This window comes from Chelonoidis abingdonii, chromosome 1, assembly GCF_003597395.2.
Source record: "Chelonoidis abingdonii isolate Lonesome George chromosome 1, CheloAbing_2.0, whole genome shotgun sequence".
Lineage (NCBI taxonomy): Eukaryota > Metazoa > Chordata > Testudines > Testudinidae > Chelonoidis > Chelonoidis abingdonii.
This window is the reverse complement of record NC_133769.1, coordinates 28815285-28834975: the sequence shown is the minus strand read 5'-3', so window position 1 is coordinate 28834975 and position 19691 is coordinate 28815285. Positions and strand designations below refer to the sequence as shown.

Sequence of the window (19691 nt, the reverse complement as noted above, 5' to 3'; positions counted from 1 at the left end):
TCAGAGGAACCCACTAGTCAAGGCAGCCCCAACCACAGTAGCAGCTTCACATTCCTTGTGTACCACTATGGACATACAAAACCTTTCTGCTGAAAAGGAAGCACAGAAGTGACCAGTTCACACTGAATCTAATATGAGTGACAAAGGTAACTCTGACTTGTCAGCACCACCTTCTGTAAACCATAACCGTGACATACATGAGAAAAAGAGGGTGTTTTAGAGTGAGTGGGAAAACAAGTATTTAGTTTTTGTTGGAACCAAATTCATCTGAAACTGTAACGATTTGTGCAATATGTAAAACAGTACTACATCAGGTAAAATCGTATACTGTGCAGCATCATTATAACACTCATTAATCAGAAGTAGAGAAAAACTATGGTGACATTTTGTCCTATAAAAAGCTCTTGGGTAAAATCAGAAGTGAGACACTTCAGTAACAAAAGAAACGGAAGGACTTTCGTCCCCAAAATAATGAATTCCATCTGGCAACACTCAAGGCAAGTTATTGCATTGTGTTGCATCAGAAACCGTTTTCAGATGGTGAATTCGTCACACTTTTAGTACTTTTTGTTCAACAGGAAAATCAACTGTTTTGTGATATGGCCCTTTAATTCATTAATGAAATACATATTATTCTTTACAATTATTTTATTTACGACACTTCCAAACGACAGTGTTACTAGGCTGTCACTAATATAATATTTTAACTGTCTAAATGGCGGCTTCAGCAAACATTCATTTGAGAGCCAATGAGCCAGAACATAACTATTTTTTGTTTCTCATAAGCATTCTGATATTATCAGCGTCATATTTTATTAGAAACAGCATCAAAACTGTGAAAAAGTAAATCTATCAAGTGTATTGTCTCTACTAATGAAATTACTGTTTTCTCTAATTGTTAATGTTTTGTTCAGTGTATTATGACCTTTGTCAAGGAAAGAAAAGGGCTTGTATCCTTGATGAAAAAAGGAAGTTTGATGGTTTGTCATTGGTACATGGTGTTTTTCACTAATACATATGATCATTTAACTACCTTGTCAAGACTTGCAATACAAAGATGTTAAGCATAGGCCAATTTTTTTCTTTTTGTATTGTCATGTTGAGGCTAGATTTTCATTCCACATAAGACTGAAATAACAAAAACTAGTCTCATTCCACTTGCTTTATGTCAAGTCTGGCAGAGTCGGTTGACATTTAGTTAGCTGCCAAGAGCATGCACTAACCTTACTTTTTTTTGGTGTATTAATGTTTACCTTTATGTATTCTGGATAATTTAGTACACATAGGGGTTTTTGGGGGTGTGTATGTGTTTTGGTTTTTGTTGATTTTTGCCCACTATTTTTCATTTCATTTACTTTGAATTAGGAATAGCACAAGCAATTTCTCTCTATGAGAGACAGACTGAGAAGGTGATAACTGCTCCTGCCTGAGACCAAGGCACTGGGCTGCAGCGCAAACCCCCCACCCACCGCTCTAATATGAGGTTAGAATGCCAGCTAGAGGGGTGGGGTGTTTAGGACCACTACATCTGCAAAATCCCAGATTGCGTGACCTCTTATTTTGGCTGGTCCCAAATCAGCCCTCCAAGCTGGCCTGCATAAAACAAAAGCCACCTGCTTCAAAACCCCCATTCATGCATAGCCTGGCTGCAGGATTTAAGTGATCTTGAAAGCCTTGCACAAGCCATCCATATCTGCATTAAACTAATATGGGGCATGTTTGAACTCTACATCATAGTAATTGTGTGAGTGGGAGATAGATATCCCTGGTAATTTGTGTCTCAGGCAACGTTTTTAATAGAAATGTAGTTTTAAATAGTACCTGGCAAAAAGGATTTCTCTCTGAAGGGGTATCCATTTATAGGACTCAGCTGTTGAAGTTCAAGAGTAGCATTAGGTTTAAGTTTAATCTCTTGTACATTATAATTTACAGGCTGATTTTAAAGCATCATACTTTCAACTGTTGTTTGACAGAATAACTGTTGCTTTTGGTGAAATAGAAATAAAACTCTCTGGCAAATACTGAATTATAGGCTGGGCTGTTGACACCCCTATTATTAAAGTTGCACAATACACCCCATTATAAGACTGATTTCAGATAATGCATGCACACAAATAGGCCAAATTAAGGTTGCACAGGCAACCTCAATTTTGGCATTTCTAGCTTTTGAATGCTTGACTTTGCAAAGTTAATGTTCTTTTAATTTAGTTGTTGTATATAATGTTACAAAAGTCAGTGCAAGCTTCAATTTTAAAGGCAGAATCCCATTGAAATCCATGTTTTCGTTAATTTAAAATTTAATCACTTGCTGTGTTTTACACGCCAAATACATTCTTTCAGATATCAATTATTTGGAAAATATATATATATAAAAAAATACATACTGTATTTCCAACAAGTAGTCCAAATAGCACTTTTGTTTGAGACTGAAAATGTGAACCCCTATAATATCCCATATTGTTATGTTGAGAACTCTTGGTGGATTGGTTGTGTTGTGACAGCACTAGTAGAACCACCGATATAAAAAGGAAGAATTTCATTAATCTGTTTAGTAGTGATTTACAAAATTTATTTTAAAACTTGGATTGTGAATTTAATCCTGTGAAAGATGTTGGATTTATATCACTAGAGTCTGAAGCCTTGTGTTTATTTCCATAGCAGGTACAGCACATGCAGGCTTTTTAACATGATTCTGCCAATGTGCCACCATACCGGCCTGGTGAGATTCATTAGGAGTTCATTTTCCAATCCTTGGCCTCTCTGCTGAGACTGCCAAGAAGGATGTCCATTAATTGCCAGTTGTAGTGGTTTTTGTGGTATGGACTTGTCCACTATGAAGTGGACTGGGATCACTTGGGCATAGATGTATTGATGTATAGCACGATAATGGAAGATACTTGTTTTCCCATCTCTGGTCTGGTGCCAACATCCATCAAGATGTCTTTTTAACATACAGCAGAACTGTGTTGCGTTTTTTATTAATAATTTTGTGAATTCCTGACTTGTGGGAGCATAAAATCATAAATAGATACAAGTAAAAAACAAGTCAGATCAAAACATTATATCAAATTGAAACATACTGTATAGAAGGTGACTCTGACCCTGATTTTGCATTTGCTAAAGACCCAAGTCTGAGATCATTATTTCTACTGTATGCAGAGGGGTTAAGTTCCTTCAAAGCAAATGTGCTTTGTCCTTCTATCCTTTTACTTACCTTGTATATGATCAACATAAAGGTTTGGTCCTTGCTCTGACAAACTGTGCAGATGATAGTTTATTTGACAATGCTCTGCAGGAAATATAATTTGTATTTGGATTAGTCACTAATGTACATTGCACACACGGGTTACCCTCGAATTCCTAGGAAAATGTTACATGCATATAAATCTGGAAATTGGAATTTGTTTGGCAGTTTTCTAAACTGTGTTTCCTGGTTCATATGCTGAGTGCTATTGAAACAGAAATGCATGGTGGTACTACAACCCATATATTTTATTTCCCACAGAACATATGTATGAATTCTGGTCTACCTTCCGTCTCAGTGCTCGATCACCAAAACTTCTACAATATACAATGGTGAGTGGAGAGAGAAGTGGGATGGTGGTTTGTCCCCACCCAGAAACATCTTCTTTGATGGTCTATAATGCAGTAGGCAATGCTAGGTGCTACCACTTCCCTTACCATTACCAACATCTGCAGCTCAGTTATGGTACGCTGTGAGGGAAGAAGCTCTTCGTTACCCTCTCATCCATCAAGTGTACTTTTGCAGAGATAGGTGTGATTAGACTCAAATCAAATAGGGAAACACACCAGAATTGAGAAAATTACTTTAATAAAAATACACACACAACACAACTTTAAAAAAAAACAAAAAACCAGAAGCAGTTCTTCATGCTTTTGGGTGATGTCTGCCTGATTTACAACAAAATATTTTACTAAGTCATGTCTTTCAAACATATTGTAAAGCATGTAAAACAGCTTTATTGTAAACCACAGAGGGCTAGCTAGAACAAAGCTCAATAGTTAAGTGATAGTTTTGTCCTAGTTGGCTATTGGTGGATTAAATTTTTCCTTTGAGAAGGCTGTTTTACCTACTTCAGATTATTTTTGCTCTAAGTGCGTAAGAAATGGTCTGTATTGCTGGTATTTTTTTTCTTTGATCACAGTAGGATTGATTTATTTCCTACCTCATAAAAATATATATTTTCTAAAGCTAATGGGTTCTGTTTATTCCACTAGTACTACATTAGGAGTTCTGAGTACTGCCAAATATATGCAAAACATTATATTTGAATGCGTGAAATACTGTACTTTAAAATTTGCAATATTTTACATGCAACTAATGCTGCATGTAAAATGCTGTCTAGTTCTCATTTCGGAATCCTGCAGTGAATCATATAATTGTTTTAATAGCTTAATGCTGTTTTGCTTAACTGTTGATATTAGTGTAATAAATCATAGCAAATTTTTAAAAAATATTGAATTGGGACTTTTGTTCTAAAATATATTTATTAGAGACAAGCTAGAAAATACTGTAGGCCAGGGTTTTTAAATAGAATTGCTACATTTATCTAAATAAATTAAAACATAATTCATTACATGATATATAATGAGAGAGCTTTTTAAAAGATGATGTTGAAGATATTTCCCTGACTGGTATGTATTTTTGAGCATTCAGCTTCACACAACCAAAACCGCCTCTATTTCTAAAGTTGTCTCAGTTGAATTTAGAAAATCTTCCTCAATGATTGTTTGAATTTGTGTGACGGTGATACCTTCAACCAGGAATATTTGTTTACTATGTAGTGTTCTGTGGAATTAACAGAGATTTCTGCAAGGCTTATTCAGGGCCGGTGCTACCATTTAGGCGGACTAGGCGGCTGCCTAGGGTGCCAAGATTTGGGGGCGCCAAAAAATGGTGCCCCCCCCCCAATTTTTTTTTTCAAGTGCTTGAGCGCCCACTGCCCTGGGAGGGAGAGGGAGTTGAGCTGCCACCAGCAGCCCAGGGGTTCCCCTGGGTCAGCGTGCTGCTGCCGGCAGCCGGCAGACCAGGTGTTCCCCTGGGTCAGCGTACAGCCCAGGGGTTCCCCTGGGTCAGCGTGCTGCTGCTGGCAGCCCAAGGGTTCCCTTGGGTCAGCGCACAGCCCAGGGGTTACCCTGGGTCAGCGCGTTGCTGGCTGCCCGGGGGTTCCACCGCGCAGTCGCCACTTCGCTTCTTGCGCCTCCCAGGCTTGCAGCGCCAATCAGCTGTTTGGCGCCGCAAGCCTGGGAGGAGAATTAAAGCAGGACAGCGTGCTCGGAGAGGACGGAGCAGAGGTGAGCTAGGGTGGGGAGATACCACAGGGCTCCCCAGCCACGGGGTGGGGAGCTACCGTGGGTGGGGGTGAGGAGCTGCTGCAGGGCTGGGAGGGCACAAGGTGGAAGTTTCACCTATGGTGCGAAACTTCCTTGCACCAGCCCTGGGCTTATTGCTTCTAAAGCATAGTGTATGGAATGTCACTGTGTACAGGGAGACTTTGGCAAAGCAGTAAAGTGCTTGAAACCACTATGGCTTATTGTTAAAGGCAGCCTAGACAGCAAGCTGTAAATTGGCCATTCAGCAATCTCAACTTGACCAAGGCAGGAGGGGAGAGAGTTTTTGGCTGCCACAGAAAGGGTAGCTTTACCGCACATTCTTCCTGATAAGAATTGTGTTGAAGTTGCTGATACATTTTAGAAGAGCAGGATGTGCCCTAGAAATGTCTATTGGGGTCTCACGGCTGCAAACTCTGGAAAAACCCATACCTGGTTAATCAGTAATCAGAAGAAACCTCTTGCTTGATCATTGAAACTGCTTACTTAACAAGTTTTCTTTAAGGGCCATGTCATTCTATTACTAATGTATAAATAAGGGGGAAAAGCTTGAGATGGAGGGACTCTTACGTACTGATCTCTCTCTCTCTGGATACATCTTGTGTTTCCCACTGGCAAACAGGCTGCCACTGTGCCACTCGAGAGCCACACTCAGCTTCAGTAATTATCAAGGATTGTGGGGTGTTACTAACTTGTTGTGGATGTGTGTAAATGCTTGAAACTACGTAAAGGTTTAGCTTCAAGTGAAAGCACTCTTGTGATGTCCTGTTTGTGCAAGCCGTCTATCAGTCGGATGGCCATGTCTCCCCTGATTTATTTCCTGACACCACCTCACACAGAGTAAAAGTTACCAAGAGCTTTGAATGGAAAGAACCCTGGGTAACAACTGTTTCTACTAGGGTATTTCTAGTTGTGCTCTAATATGGAACAAGCAGTGTGTGCGCTTAAAACAGTGGGAACAGTGTTTAAAACAGCAGTGAAACTCTCGGGGGGTGGGGGGGGGCAGCAGGGCTCAGGCCAGTGGGTAGGCGGGAAGAGAATGCCATGCTTCCAGTCAGGCTCTGCCACCAACCTCATTCAGCCGCCAGGCCAGTCCTGCTCCACCTCCAGGCCAGATCCGCCCCCAGCTCCACTCTGCCCCCTGCTCTGCCCCCAGCCTGGCTCTGCCCTCATTTCCTCTCCGCCCCCTGCCAGGCTCTGTCCTCATTGCCTCTCTGCCCCAGGCCAGCTCCACCTTTAACCCTAGTTCCTCCCCCATCCCTAATTAGGGTGGCCAGGTGTCCAGTTTTCGACTGGAAAATCCGGTCAAAATGGGGACCTGATGGTGTCCAGTCAGATCTACCAACTGGGCACCCAAAGGCCAGTTACTGCTAGCGGGAGACTGTGATCGGATCACTCATACACTAATATATGCTTGCATATTTCCATATTTGGCAGTGGTACCCTAGTATACTACTGGAATTACTATTGGGCTCAGTTGCTGCCCTTAGGTAGAAACGGTTTTTCCTCCCTCCTCCTCAATCTATGTTTTCGGTCCCTGCCTAGGGCAACAGAAGAGGTTAGCCCATCACAGTTTTTAATAGATTTTTATGTCACTACCTAGTGCATTTAGCTGGAATGTTGGAAACAGAGTTAAAACGTTCAAATGGACAAAAAAAGCATAGAGACTGTTGCTAAGAGATGTGAGGAACAGCATGGTACAGAAAAGTAGTGTAAGAAGAGGTCTTTTGTGATCCATTAACTAGCTTGGTTGAGTTAAAGAGAGGAGTGCAGTACACAACTCAAATATACAGGTAATGTAAAGCTGGGAGGTATCCCTGATACTTTGGCAGATAGCGTTGTAACAACGTGATTAGTAAATTATAGAAATAAATTATCCTGGGGTTAAAAATACTCTTTGACTTTATGGGTTGTTCCATTGTTGTTACCCAGGCTACCCTTAGACTGTTCCACGATACATTTCTGTGGTTCTGAGCTTTCCTGACCCAACATATAACAATAATGTTAGTAGGGTGAACTGGGAACTGTTCATACGGGTCTTAGAGCTGTTGTTTCAGTCATGTCTGCAGACTTGGAACACTGCATCAGTTTATATTCATTTCACATTTTCAATTTTCAGTCTAAGTCTAAAAACGTTTAAAAAAAACAAATAAACCCTAAAGTTGTAATTCTGGAGCACAATTCTGGGGCATGTTCAGGGACCAGGAAATACACGCGGCCTAGGTCATGCCACTATTTTTCTGTGAAGATTGAGAATACTCAGGGTTCGTTATCTTGACTCCAATGTCTCTCCTTTGATCAACTTATTTCCCTTCAGCTTCTGTAAAGTGCTTTTGACTTTCCACTCTCACTCTAAGTGCCATATCCTGCCCCCAACTGGAGGAATCCCCTAAATCTCAGTAACTGGTGACGTTCCACTCTATATACATGGAGTGAGTGGGAAGGGGTAAGATGTGTGGCACCAACTCAATGGTCCACACACTATGCATGCTATGGAGTTCAGCTTCATGAGGACTCCTTGGATGTGGGGTGTGGGAGAGGAGCAGAGGGGCAGTGGATTGATCATCTAGTCTGAATCCATGATACCCTGTGAATTGGGAGAGCAGGAACTGCCAGGGAACGGCAGCACTGCTGCTCGTGTGCTAAGATCAGCTACTCTGGCTTGGTGCAGAGGGAAGGTTTTGGCTTTAAAATCTGTCACATTACTTGATACCTGCTGCATATATATTAACCCCTCTCTTTATCAGACCAGCAATAGCTGTTAAGATATTTCTTCTTGGGTTTTTGAGAGCAGGTAGAATGCTCCAGACAACACCCAGCAATGTTAAGTTGGGTGATACTGGGTCAACTATTATATATATTCACAAAGTTTCTGCATCTATCTAAGTCACGTCTCATCATCATTTCTGAACTACCATCCAATGAACTCCTTACTTGTATAGGCCGTTGGATTACCATACACTGAGTCTGTTAATACTCCACTTTAACACAGACATTCATAATTCTGATATAGCTACAGAACCTAGTTATATGCACATATACACAAATTAAGTTTGTGTATTGAATTTATCAGTCCCTAAAAGCAAAACCCTTTAAATTTAGAGTTAAGGTTGCTCAAGCATAAATCCCACCAGCACAATTTCTCAGCCTAGGAGATCCCAGCCTGTATACCTCCCTAGCTCCTCGTAGTCTCTGAGAAATAGAGCAGCAAGTCAGGGAGATTGGGCTAGCAGTGTACAGAAGTGGAATTAGCTGACAGAACTTGACAGCGGTCATCTACTCTTGGCACAGATCAATTCAGTTATGCCAAATAAGGGGAACTGACTTTGTTTAATTGTTAAATTTCAAATGTGGCCTGTGTCTCAGATGTTAAAAGAAAATATGTAGGTGTGAAGTTTGGAGTTTGTGGGGACTACATTTGTTTAGCTGGAGGAACCCCAAAAAGTGAGATGTTCAGAGCAGAATTTCACAGAATGGAAGAATTTTTAAATGTTAGCTCAGCAAAAGGCAATAAACATTTTACTAAAAAAGTTATATGGGAAAATTGTGGAGTCACTAAACAACAGCACCATAATAAATTGAGTTCCAGTAAAGACAAATGTGAATATTTCAAGTAGGAAGGATTAGTTAAATGCACAAATACCTGATAACCATACTACCTAGCCAGTAGTATTGAGCTGGAACAAAGGTTAACGTAAACAATACATTAAATGGGTCTACCATGTGATTCTGTTGCGTAAAAAAATGGCAAATGATGTACAGTTGAACTCACCTGAAATCATCTTGCTTAATGCAAGCTCTTACATAAAACTAAGCTATTTATTAATTTAATATAGATATTTCACTTAGTTTCACTTCTACAAAATAGTTGGTTCCAGCCAGACAGTTAAAGTCAATTATTGCACAAAACGGAAACAGGTTTTCAGTTTTTTAAACTGAAACTGATTTTAATTTCATTTCATTTTTGCAGAACGGTTTTGTTAGTGAAACAGCTGCTGTATATGAAACAATGACATGATAAGATTGGAAAAATATTTGGATTCTGCCACTAAAGAGTTTGGAAAAAACTGCACATTTTAGCAAGTTCATTTAGAGTTTATCACTTATTAGAGAATCTTGGTTAATGGGGGTAGTATGTAAAAACTGGTATTAATATTAAGTAGTTTTGTCTGCAAAGTTAATAGAAACACAGGTAAAACAAATTAAATAATTGTTCCCCTCTACTTGTGTGTGATCCATCTAAACTATCTTCCAAGCCCACTCGTCATATCATGTCTTGACTGCTACAACCTTCTCCTTTCTAGCCATGACAAAAGCAAACTTGTCCCACTCAAGTTAATTCAAAACACCACTGCTGGGGTCATCTTCTTGGCTTGTTACTCTGACTATGTCACTTCCACTTTTCATCGCTCCAGTGGCTTCCATTTTTCTGGTACATGGAACACCAGCTACTTTGTTCACCTCTGAGGCCCTGCATGACTTGACTCACCTGCCCACCAACCCTAATGCACTGTCTGTTTGTCTGCTCTGCCAAAGATTTGCCCTTCATCCACTTTTCCCTGGGGACGCCTTCATGCTTTCTCCCAGGCTGCTGTTTATGTTTGGGAGGAACTCCCTGTTTAAAGCAAAAAGTCCACCTCCTTATCTTTCTTTAAATCCTTTCTTAAAACCTGAGGAAACCTCTGCCTTTCTGAAAGCCATAGGCAGAGTGGGCAAAACCTTTATCTACTGTTGAAAACCACTGTGTTGTTAGTACAAGGTCTTCAAAGAGAAACTTACATGATAAATGTAATAGTACTTATTTTAGCTGTATCAGAAGGATGAAATACTGAGTCAGTTTTCCCAGGATTTGGACCTGCCATGGCAAGGAAGTATTCCAAACCTTATGATTATGCTACTCAAGGTATTTCCTCTGGCTACACATGTTCTGCAGAGCCAGTTGTTCCTAAACAAAAATAATCAAAGTGCACCCAAAAGCTAGGTTTTGAAGCATAATAAAGTCAGAAATCAATTTTAAAAAATAGTAAATTGGGTTTGATGAACATACTGGTCTGGGCCCTCAAATAATGTGCATCTGCATAGCCACTTAGCTGAGAATTTGGGCCAGTGTGTATTCTGTGTCACTGAAACAAATGAATCCATGAACATTTCCATGAATTTATATTAGTAAATACCACCTTTCATATGTTATTTCTCTTGGGGGGTAGAGGGAGAAGGATAAAAAAAAGAGTATGGAACTAGCAAGATGTTTGTTTATCTGACTTCGTGGGTATGTTTATTATGTTCCCCTTGCCTTTATTTATGTGTTTTCTTTTCAGATTGTAAACTTTTGGGGTAGGAATTGTATCTTCTAATGTGGCTGTACAAGCAATCATCTCAGCAGAAAACAGTCTTAAGCTCAGAGTAAAATAAGGAGTAAATGATACTCAATTGCAAGCAACTTTCTGTCCTCTTGCAAAACCAGCACAAAAAAGATCTTGCAGTACTTTTTTTATTCAAAAGTATGTCTTGTATCTGTTTTGAAATAGTGTCACATTCAGTATAATTTCCAATAAGAATGTTCACATCAATTTTCATTGTTTCTTATTAACTGTACTGCAGTCGAGTATATTTGAATAAATTTAATGTTTATGGAACTGGTTTTTGTTTCTTGCTGCCAGCAGTAAACATTTTAAGTAATAATGGATGATTGTGAAACAGGAAGAAATTTAGAACTTTGCCTAATTTAAAGAAGGAACCAGTGACTGTATTGCCATTGGTGTTGTCTTGTAAGGTTAGTGTTCTCTTGTCAGTCAATCAAATAGTACCAATAATGAAATATTTTTTTTTTGTCATCCAAGGATTCATTTCTTACTGCATTACCAGGGGAATTACTACCTCTGGATGACAATGGGTATGTCTGCACTGCAGCTGGGTGGTGTGATTCCCAGCATGGGTAGATAGACTCAAACTAGTGCATTAAAAATTGTAGTGTGGCTGTTGCAGTGTGTGTGGCAGTTTGGACTAGTTGCCTGAGCTTGGACCCAGAGAATCGGGTGCACTTAGACTCGGGCAGCTGACCCAAGCTGCTGCCCATACCACAATGTCCACTGCTATTTTTGGCATGCTAGCTGAGATAGCAGGAATCTATCTACCTGCTCTGCGAATCCAGCTGCAATGTACACATACCTATTGTGTAGAACTAATTTTAGTGGTTTAGCAGTTTACTTCTTTGTAATGCTTTTGCTTTGAGGCTCTTGTGGTGTTTGGTTGCAGTGCATGAAAGGTCCCCCATATATCGGGATCTTGTTTGGCTTACTTCCTCTGGCCTCTTAAAAAACCCCAGCAACCTCAGTTTATGGAAGCCAAGAAGCTAAAGGAGCAGCATAGATACACCTTTTGCAATTACAATCTGCCAGTTACTACAGCAAGAATCAAGGGTTGTATTTAGTAGAAATCATAATTTAGAACATCAGCTTGAGCTCTGTTAGGAACACCCATGTCTGATTGTAGGGTTTACTCACCATCAACTGATACAATGTTGAGCTCACATGGTTACTCCCTACATTGTTGTGGTCAACCTGTTAGTTAACACAATTCTTCAAGGTCTAGTTTTTTAGTGAAGACAGGCCTCAGAGGCCACTGTGCAGATAGCACGTTTGTTAACCATACCATCTCAAGCTATGTTTGAGTTCCTCAGCACAAACTAATCCCAGAAATTTGGAAGAGGAGAGACTGGCAGGACTAGTTTCTCAAGCACATGGAGGGTAGATTTGATTCTTAAACCTGTCATCAGTACTTAGCTGGAGATTTTGAAGATTCCCAAAAGTCTTTGCCAGAAGGTCTAGTAGAGGTAGGCGATATACTAAGAATTCTACCAAGATTTTGACTAGTAATTTCAGGCGGACTATTTACCTTCAAAGGTAGGAGAGACACACACCCCCTTTCTGCATTTGAAGTTTTGGAGAGGGAAGGTGAATCAGAGTTATCTGGAGCCAAAAAAGAGGCCCATAAGTCCTTCTGTAAAGTTACACAAGAGGATTGAACTAAGAACATTACACAAACATGTCTCCAGGAACTCTGGAGACCTACATTCTCTGTAAGGAAAGGTCTTGCTTTGTTCCTAGATAAAGGTAAAATCAGAATTTGTGCAGGTTCATCTGCCTTTCGTACTTCACAGGAAAATAGCTGGCGTTCTCCTGATACAGTTATTCTAACAATTTAAACAAACAGCATAAAATGACCAGATTATGTTGTCTGGAAGTTTCTATAGTAGATCCGAGAGTGGCTTCCTGCCCTGTGCATCTCTTCCCATGGGGAGATGTGTCCCTCTCAGATGCACACCAGATAGGAAAATGGAATATGTCTGATATAGAAAACTTGAGTTGACCACACCACTGGTAGGAACACCATGCAACTCATATCCTGAAGTCCAGTATTGAATGCATGGATGACTTAATGTATTCTAATAAGAATTTTTGTATGTAACTTCCAAAAGAATGTCAGATTACCCAGTAACCTATTCACCTTATAAATGTTATCAGAGAAATCTCCTAGGGTTTCCTTAAGTTAGTTGTCAACAATCATGGATGTCTGTCTTTGCTTAAAGTGTATTCTGGCCATTAGTTGGCAAAGACAATTCCCTAGGTAAAGTTAAAGTAAGGATTCCCTGCAGAAGAGGAAACTGAGGGATCCAGAATGGTCATGTGTAGTTTTTCATTCATGCTGTCCCATTTCAGTTGCATCTCTTGAAGATTACTAAATATATACAATTGTGATAAAAATTCTGGAACCATCCCTTTTGAAAGCCAGGTCAATTTTCATACTGTTTGTAGCCAGTTAACCAGCCAGGAAAGAACTCCTTCTGACAACTGTTACACCTGTTTTCAGGCATCAGTCTCCATAAGATATGGTCTCACATCAGGGACCATCAGATTTGATGGTCTCATGAGGTCATCATTACTCCTGTGTCAACAAGGGCCATACTACTCATAAGGCCTTTGAGACAGTGAAAGAAGGGAGCTGCTTTGAAAGCCATATTTCCTCACTAGCCATAAGAATCATCTGCCTCTTGTATTGGGGAAAGAGGCCCAGTGGGTCTGGCGTGCTCTGCTCCCTGTTGACCGTCTAGTCAGACTTCACACGCTTAATTTTGATCATTAATGGTGCGAATATCAGGGTAAATTTATTCCTGAATTTGTGAAGATGTAGAACAGTTTGAGTCTCCAACAGTGTAGTTATGATATTGCACTTACTGTTTATGTCCAGTATCACAATTAACTCAGATCAGTATTAATTACTGGGAGAAATGAGCAAGAGGGGGCAGTATATCTTATATTTTATGAAATTCGGTTTGCTTGAGGATCAAGTGCAGGGTAAAATTCATACAGGGTTTCCCCTTCCCAGAATCAGAGATGATATAATCAGTCACGAATACGCTATTGCCAAAGTTATCCTATTGAATCCTGTCTACAAACTCTAACGGAAGTCATATTTATTTCTCTTGCAAAGAAAAATCAGTCTAGCTTGTAATTAACTAGAGAAAATGGTCATTGTTTTCAAGTGGCTGTTAAAGTAGCTGGGAATTGGCTGTATTGGTTCCCTGACTAATATGCACACTCCCTTCCTCACCCCTTTGGCCAGGTGAGAATCAGTGTGGGAGCAGTTTACGAGCCACTAAAATGGGCTTGTGCCCTCTGGGGATTCCCCTACACTATGGGATTTCTCAGGTTGCTGGTTATATGGGCTTTCCAGCTGCCACAGTAGCAAAAAAACAGCAAAGGCCAGGGCTTGGCCCAAAGTTTCAGAAAGTTATGAGAAACTGCAAACAGGGTGAGAATGGAAACTGTTGTGCACATTTAATCACAGCAGTTGCTTTTGCCACCCACTTTTTCCCCCTCTTTAATTTACTGATTCCCCATCCCATTTATTTTACATTCTTGTCTTCTTTGAGAGACAAAGTCCTTAGTTTTAATCCCACTTCTACCATTGCTTATTGTGTGTCCTTGGACAAGTCATTTAAAATCTTTCTGCCTGCTGCAGCATGGGAATACTTGTCTCTGCCTCTATGGGGATTTAAAGAATTAAATGCATTTTCAAAGTGCTGTGGAAAATTAAAGCACTATTCAAATTATATGCTTGCTTTTTCAAGGTTGGGGCTGTATTTCTTTCCTCTTGATCTGTTGCCTCTTCTCTCCTCATTTGTATGCTCTTTGTTCATTCATTCTCTCTCTCTTCCTTTTCCCTTGTTGTCTTTTTTTTATCCTTCCATCACCCACGCTTTTTAGTAGAATATTGTACTATACTGCGAACATTAACCAGAACAAAACTAACTTGAATCATTAAACTTTACTGTGTGGACTACTGCACTTCCAGAAACCCTAGAGAGAAGAGTGCCTTATGGATCCATATTAGGAGGGAAATGGATTAGCAGTTGTGTAAGTGAAATCCTAAAAGGAAACCAAATATGCATAATCCCACTTATTCCTAAATCCTTGATTCACTGTGACTGCTCTAGCCACATTGGTCAAACTGTTGTGTATTCTGTTTGCTCTTGGGAGATTTACACTATGTCTTGGACTAATACACTAATAGAAAATTGACCCTTGAGATATTATAAAGTAAAATACCATCTCTCCATCCCTTAGCTACAAGTAATGTGTGTCCCAGAACAATGGAGGGTAATGGAGGGTCGTACTGTATGCACCATATGTGCTATAAACTTACAATATAAAAATTGTTCAGATTTATGATGGAAATAGCACTTCTTTGATTTCATGAGCTCAGGTTAAACCTAGTGCTATAAGTTCCAGTCACTGTGCAAGACTTTCTGCACCTCCAATTAAAGTGAAAGGGGATCATACTGCTAAAACTCTATACAAGTGTTTGAAAATGTAGAGGTTAATTTTTCTTTAACTGCTTTTTTCTCATCTGTTTTATAGGAGTAAAACCCCTTTTGGAGATGACATTTGGCAGCTGTCATTGGGTGTTTGAGAAATGTACATTCAGGTTAAGTGTAGGTTCCAATGTACATGGTTGTTAACCTCAATTTCTATACCCCCTGTCACCCCACTCTCTCAATTGCCACTGCGTTGCAACAGATTTGATTTAAGGCACTTAAAGTCTTGAACTAACTCAGTTTTAAGCAAATGCTGTTCCAGTGAAATAGAAAATTATAAAACAAATAAAATGTTAATACTGAAATCCTGCCTTCCTCTTGGTACCTGTACTGATCTTTAATTGCTGGGGAAAGACTAACACTCTGAATAATACTTTATTCTTAGAAACAGTTCAACTTGTCACCATATGACAATGTAATTATTTTTATGTTTGCCTTTATCTGTTTATCGCAATAGTGACTGCAAGGGCAGAATTTATCTGGCAGGTAAGGGCCCTTCACTTCACTTTTGGCTCTCAGCTCTCCATCTGGTTATAAATTGTCAGGCAACGTCCCCTTCCTTTTATGATACGTCTACACTGCCCATGTTACAGCGTGGCCACGGCAGCGCTGTGACATGGGCAGTATAGTCACACTTTATTGCTGGGGGAGAGCTCTCCTGACGATAAAATATAACCACCCCGAATGACTAAAGTTTTCACAGCTCTGAACGACTGAAGTTTTAGGGCTGAAAGTGGCAGTGTAGGCACTTAAGTCAACATTGTTGTCTCGTGCTGAATACTTGAAATACCCCGAAGTAACTGTTGTTTTTTTTTAACAATCATATAGTAGTTAATTCTTTAAGATTTTTGTTTCATTGTGCTTCAGAGCATTAGTACCTTGGCTAAGTATTTGCCAGAGTCCAGGTTACTAAACAAGTGACTTTCATATGGAATTTAAAAAAGCCTCAGAAATAAAACCCTGTTTATTTCCTTAAATCTAATGAGAAAATCGTTCAACTATTTTTTTAAGGTTTTACAAAACCCAGTGCACTGAGATTGAGTCCTTTTCCGTGTTAGATAAACCCTAGAAATCATATTCCTAACCCTGAACTATAGTTACTCAAATGATTCTGGAACTTTGAGTTAATATTCAGCACTGGTTGCAGTTGTTTTCCTCACAAAAAGTAGCTTAAATCCATTAAAATTATTTTAACAGATTGCATTTATGGCCAAAAAGACAAAATGATGTTAAACGTAATTACCATTATTTTAAAGACACATACAGTGCATCATGTTAGTCTGAGGCTCGCTCTGTGCTGCCCCGCATTTCAGACTACAGATTGTGTGAAGTAACAGTGTACACCAAAGTGCTGCGCTGTAACTCCCCCATGTGGACATTGCAGGCACAAACTAAAAGGTTCCTTCGTGTTGACATAATCCTCTTCAAACAGGACTACATTAATACAAACTAGGAACCTTTAGTTTGCACCTGCTGCGTCCATACAGGGGAGTTACAGTGCAGCATTTTGCACACTGCAATTCATACCCGCTTAGTCCAAATTGTGGGGCAGTGTATTTATTTATTTATATTACCAGCCCTGAGTTGGTAATATAAATGTGAACAAATGAATTGATTACCATACTAATATAGTATTGTGCTATTGAGTATCATGCAGAGTCTTTTTAGTGTGCAATACCCATGCATGCTAAAGTTTTTCATACTGTATTATTTCAGCTACAGCTCCCATTGGCTGTAGCTGCATGTAATGTTTTTTACTTCGTAAAATTTTCCTGATTTCTGCTTCTACACAACATTTACTTGCCATACTGTTTATAAAATGTCATTTGTTCCATATCTTTGGAATGTTGTAAGAAATGTAGAATCTATTATGTCTTTCAATGCAAATAAATTATTTCAATATTTACATTTTAATGTCTAGCAACATTATACGGTAAAAAAAGGAAAAAAAAAAAAAGGGAAAAAAACCCACCAACAATGCAGTATGAAGACAAGTAACCAAAGTTGCATATACTCGATGGCAAGATTCCTGGATTCTACGGCACTCTAGTGTTGCATGCTGGAAATTCTTTGGCAGCGTCATCTAAGTTAAATTGAGGTTTTTAATGAACTAACTATGAAAATGACTAATGCAATCGTCATAGTAGCCCCTCTTGTTTGTTTTAATTTTACTTTGTCCCCACGCTCTCATTAAGCAGAACATATTTTAAGGACTGCGTCACTGAAGTTGTTGGGATGGAGAGCTGGAATAATGGCATTAAGGAGGGAAGACAGTTAGAATTTTTGCCTTTCCGAAAGTCAGGAGAGGCAGTGTGGGAGTGTGAAACAATCACAGTTGTATGTTTCTGCTAAAATCAAGAGTGAAAGATTTGTTAAGATTTAAATTGTTGTCATTGTTCTTCAGTGTTAATCTCACTGAGATGAATAGTGCTGCTCAGATCTCTGAGTTATTGTTCTAGGCCAGGGGTGGGCAAACTTTTTGGGCCGAGGGCCACATCTGGGTATGGAAATTGTATGGCGGGCCATGAATGCTCACAAAATTGGTGGGTAGGATGTGGGAGGGGGTGAGAGCTCCAGCTGGGGGTGTGGGCTCTGGGGTGAGGCCAGAAATGAGGAGCCCAGGGTGTGGGAGGGGATTCCAGCTAGGGGTGCAGGCTCTGGAATGGGGCTGGGGATGAAGGGTTGGGGGTTCAGAAGGTGCTCCGGGCTGGGACTGAGGGATTTGAGGGCAGGAGGGGGAACAGGGGTGGGGCAGGGGGTTGGGGCATGGGACAGAGTCAGGGGTGCAGGCTCTGGGGGGCACTTACCTCAAGCACCTCCTAGAAGCAGCGGTATGTTCTCCCCCTCCAGCGCCTATGCAGAGTTGCAGCCAGGCGGTTCTGCGTGCTACCCCGTCCACGGGCACCAGCCCTGCAGCTCCCATTGGCTGTGGTTCCCAGCCAATGGGAGCTGCAAGGGTAGCGCTTGGGTCAGGGGCAGTGTCTGGAGCCCCCTGGCTGCCCATATTCAATGGAGCCGGCTAAGGGACATACTACTGCTTCTGGGAGCAAGGGCAAGCCCCCGATCCCATTCCCCAGCTGGAGCGGGGGCAAGTCCTGGACCCTGCTCCCTGGTGGAAGCTCGAGGGCTAGATTAAAATGTCTGGAGAGCCAGATGCAGTTCCCGGGCCGTAGTTTGCCCACCCCTGTTCTAGCCTGTCTATATACTCAGAAATACAATGGCTAACAATTGATTGAAGTTTCCACAGAGTTTTTTTGTAACCATAACTAGTAACATTTTTTTTACTTGAAAGCTTAGATTCTGGAGCACAGTTCTGTGGCAAGTGGTGGATTCTGTTGGAGAATATGCTGGGCCTTGCAAATAACATCGTAATTTAAGGTGGCATTGAGAAGTGGCAAAGTTAGGAGTTTCTGAATATGTGGTCATAGAAGATTCATTGTGTCTACATATATTACAGCACGTTTCTCTGCTGTGATATCTCAGAATAATGGATGATCTTCCTTAGACTTGCTGAAATAACTAGCCATAATGGAGTGCTTTGGCAGCCTTGATTTGTTCATTCTGTCTCAGCCTTCCTTTCTTTAAAAGGAAGCCGATTCTTGGTGGGAATTCAGATAGTGGGGGGATGAAAGTTTTGCTCTCATTTCCTTTCAGAAATCTTTAAATCAATATTCTTAAATCTGATTGTGTTCCAAATGTTGAAATTAGCTATACAGAAAGTTGGTCATTCTTTTAATTTTATTGCGCCATGTTTACTATGTGAAGGTTTTAGTTAATAAGGACCTCTAGCTTATTTTCATTATTATCAATGTTTATGGTACAAAGTATCTTCTGATTGATGTTAGATTATTTATGTTTGTCGTTGATACATTTTAAAATAATATTACAGCAGGTCAAAGGACTAGTTTCAATTATGCTAATGTGGAAAGATCATTTTGGTCTTGCTAGTACATTTCCATAGGTTGAGAATTTTGTTATCATGGGTGTCTTGCTGTTTGATCAGCTGTATGAGGGGCACTTACACTGTACTCATTACCAGATTGTTGTGCTTTTCCAGTGTGTACTGATCACACTGCAGTGACAGTCATATGATTGTAAAATAGGTAAATAAATCTATTTCAGTAGCTTTAAGACCTCATCACCCATCTGGGGTTTTGGTCTAGTATCCAGGCTGGTGTCCCTTTTTACAAGTACATTCTTTACTACAACTAGGTTATAAAGAATATTTTTTAGGAGGGCAGCTGACCTCTCCGAGGAAAGAGCTGGATGTGAGTGTGACTACTCCTGATCTAAGAGCAATATTCTGCTATTCCGTATTGATTCAGATTTGGATACTTTCTTGCTGGTCGAAATCAGAATTGATACTAGAACTTCTGCAGATTGCTGGAGATGCCAAAGAGTAAGGGCTTGGCTACACTGGAGAGTTGCAGTGCTGGTGATGGGGTTACAGCGCTGCAACTCT

General features: G+C 40.2%; 1 protein-coding gene across 8 annotated transcripts in view; it reads left to right on the top strand.

The window, feature by feature from the left end:
* Positions 1-19691, top strand: part of ATXN7L1 (ataxin 7 like 1) — a 197486-nt gene that overhangs the window by 73812 nt on the left and 103983 nt on the right. The window contains exon 4 of one of the 8 annotated variants that reach the window (XM_075064835.1): positions 3506-3576. The exons of the other annotated variants lie outside the window; for them this stretch is intronic. The gene's annotated coding sequence lies outside the window, so the exon portion shown is untranslated. The remainder of the gene's footprint in view (positions 1-3505; positions 3577-19691) is intronic. 8 annotated transcript variants of the gene reach the window in all.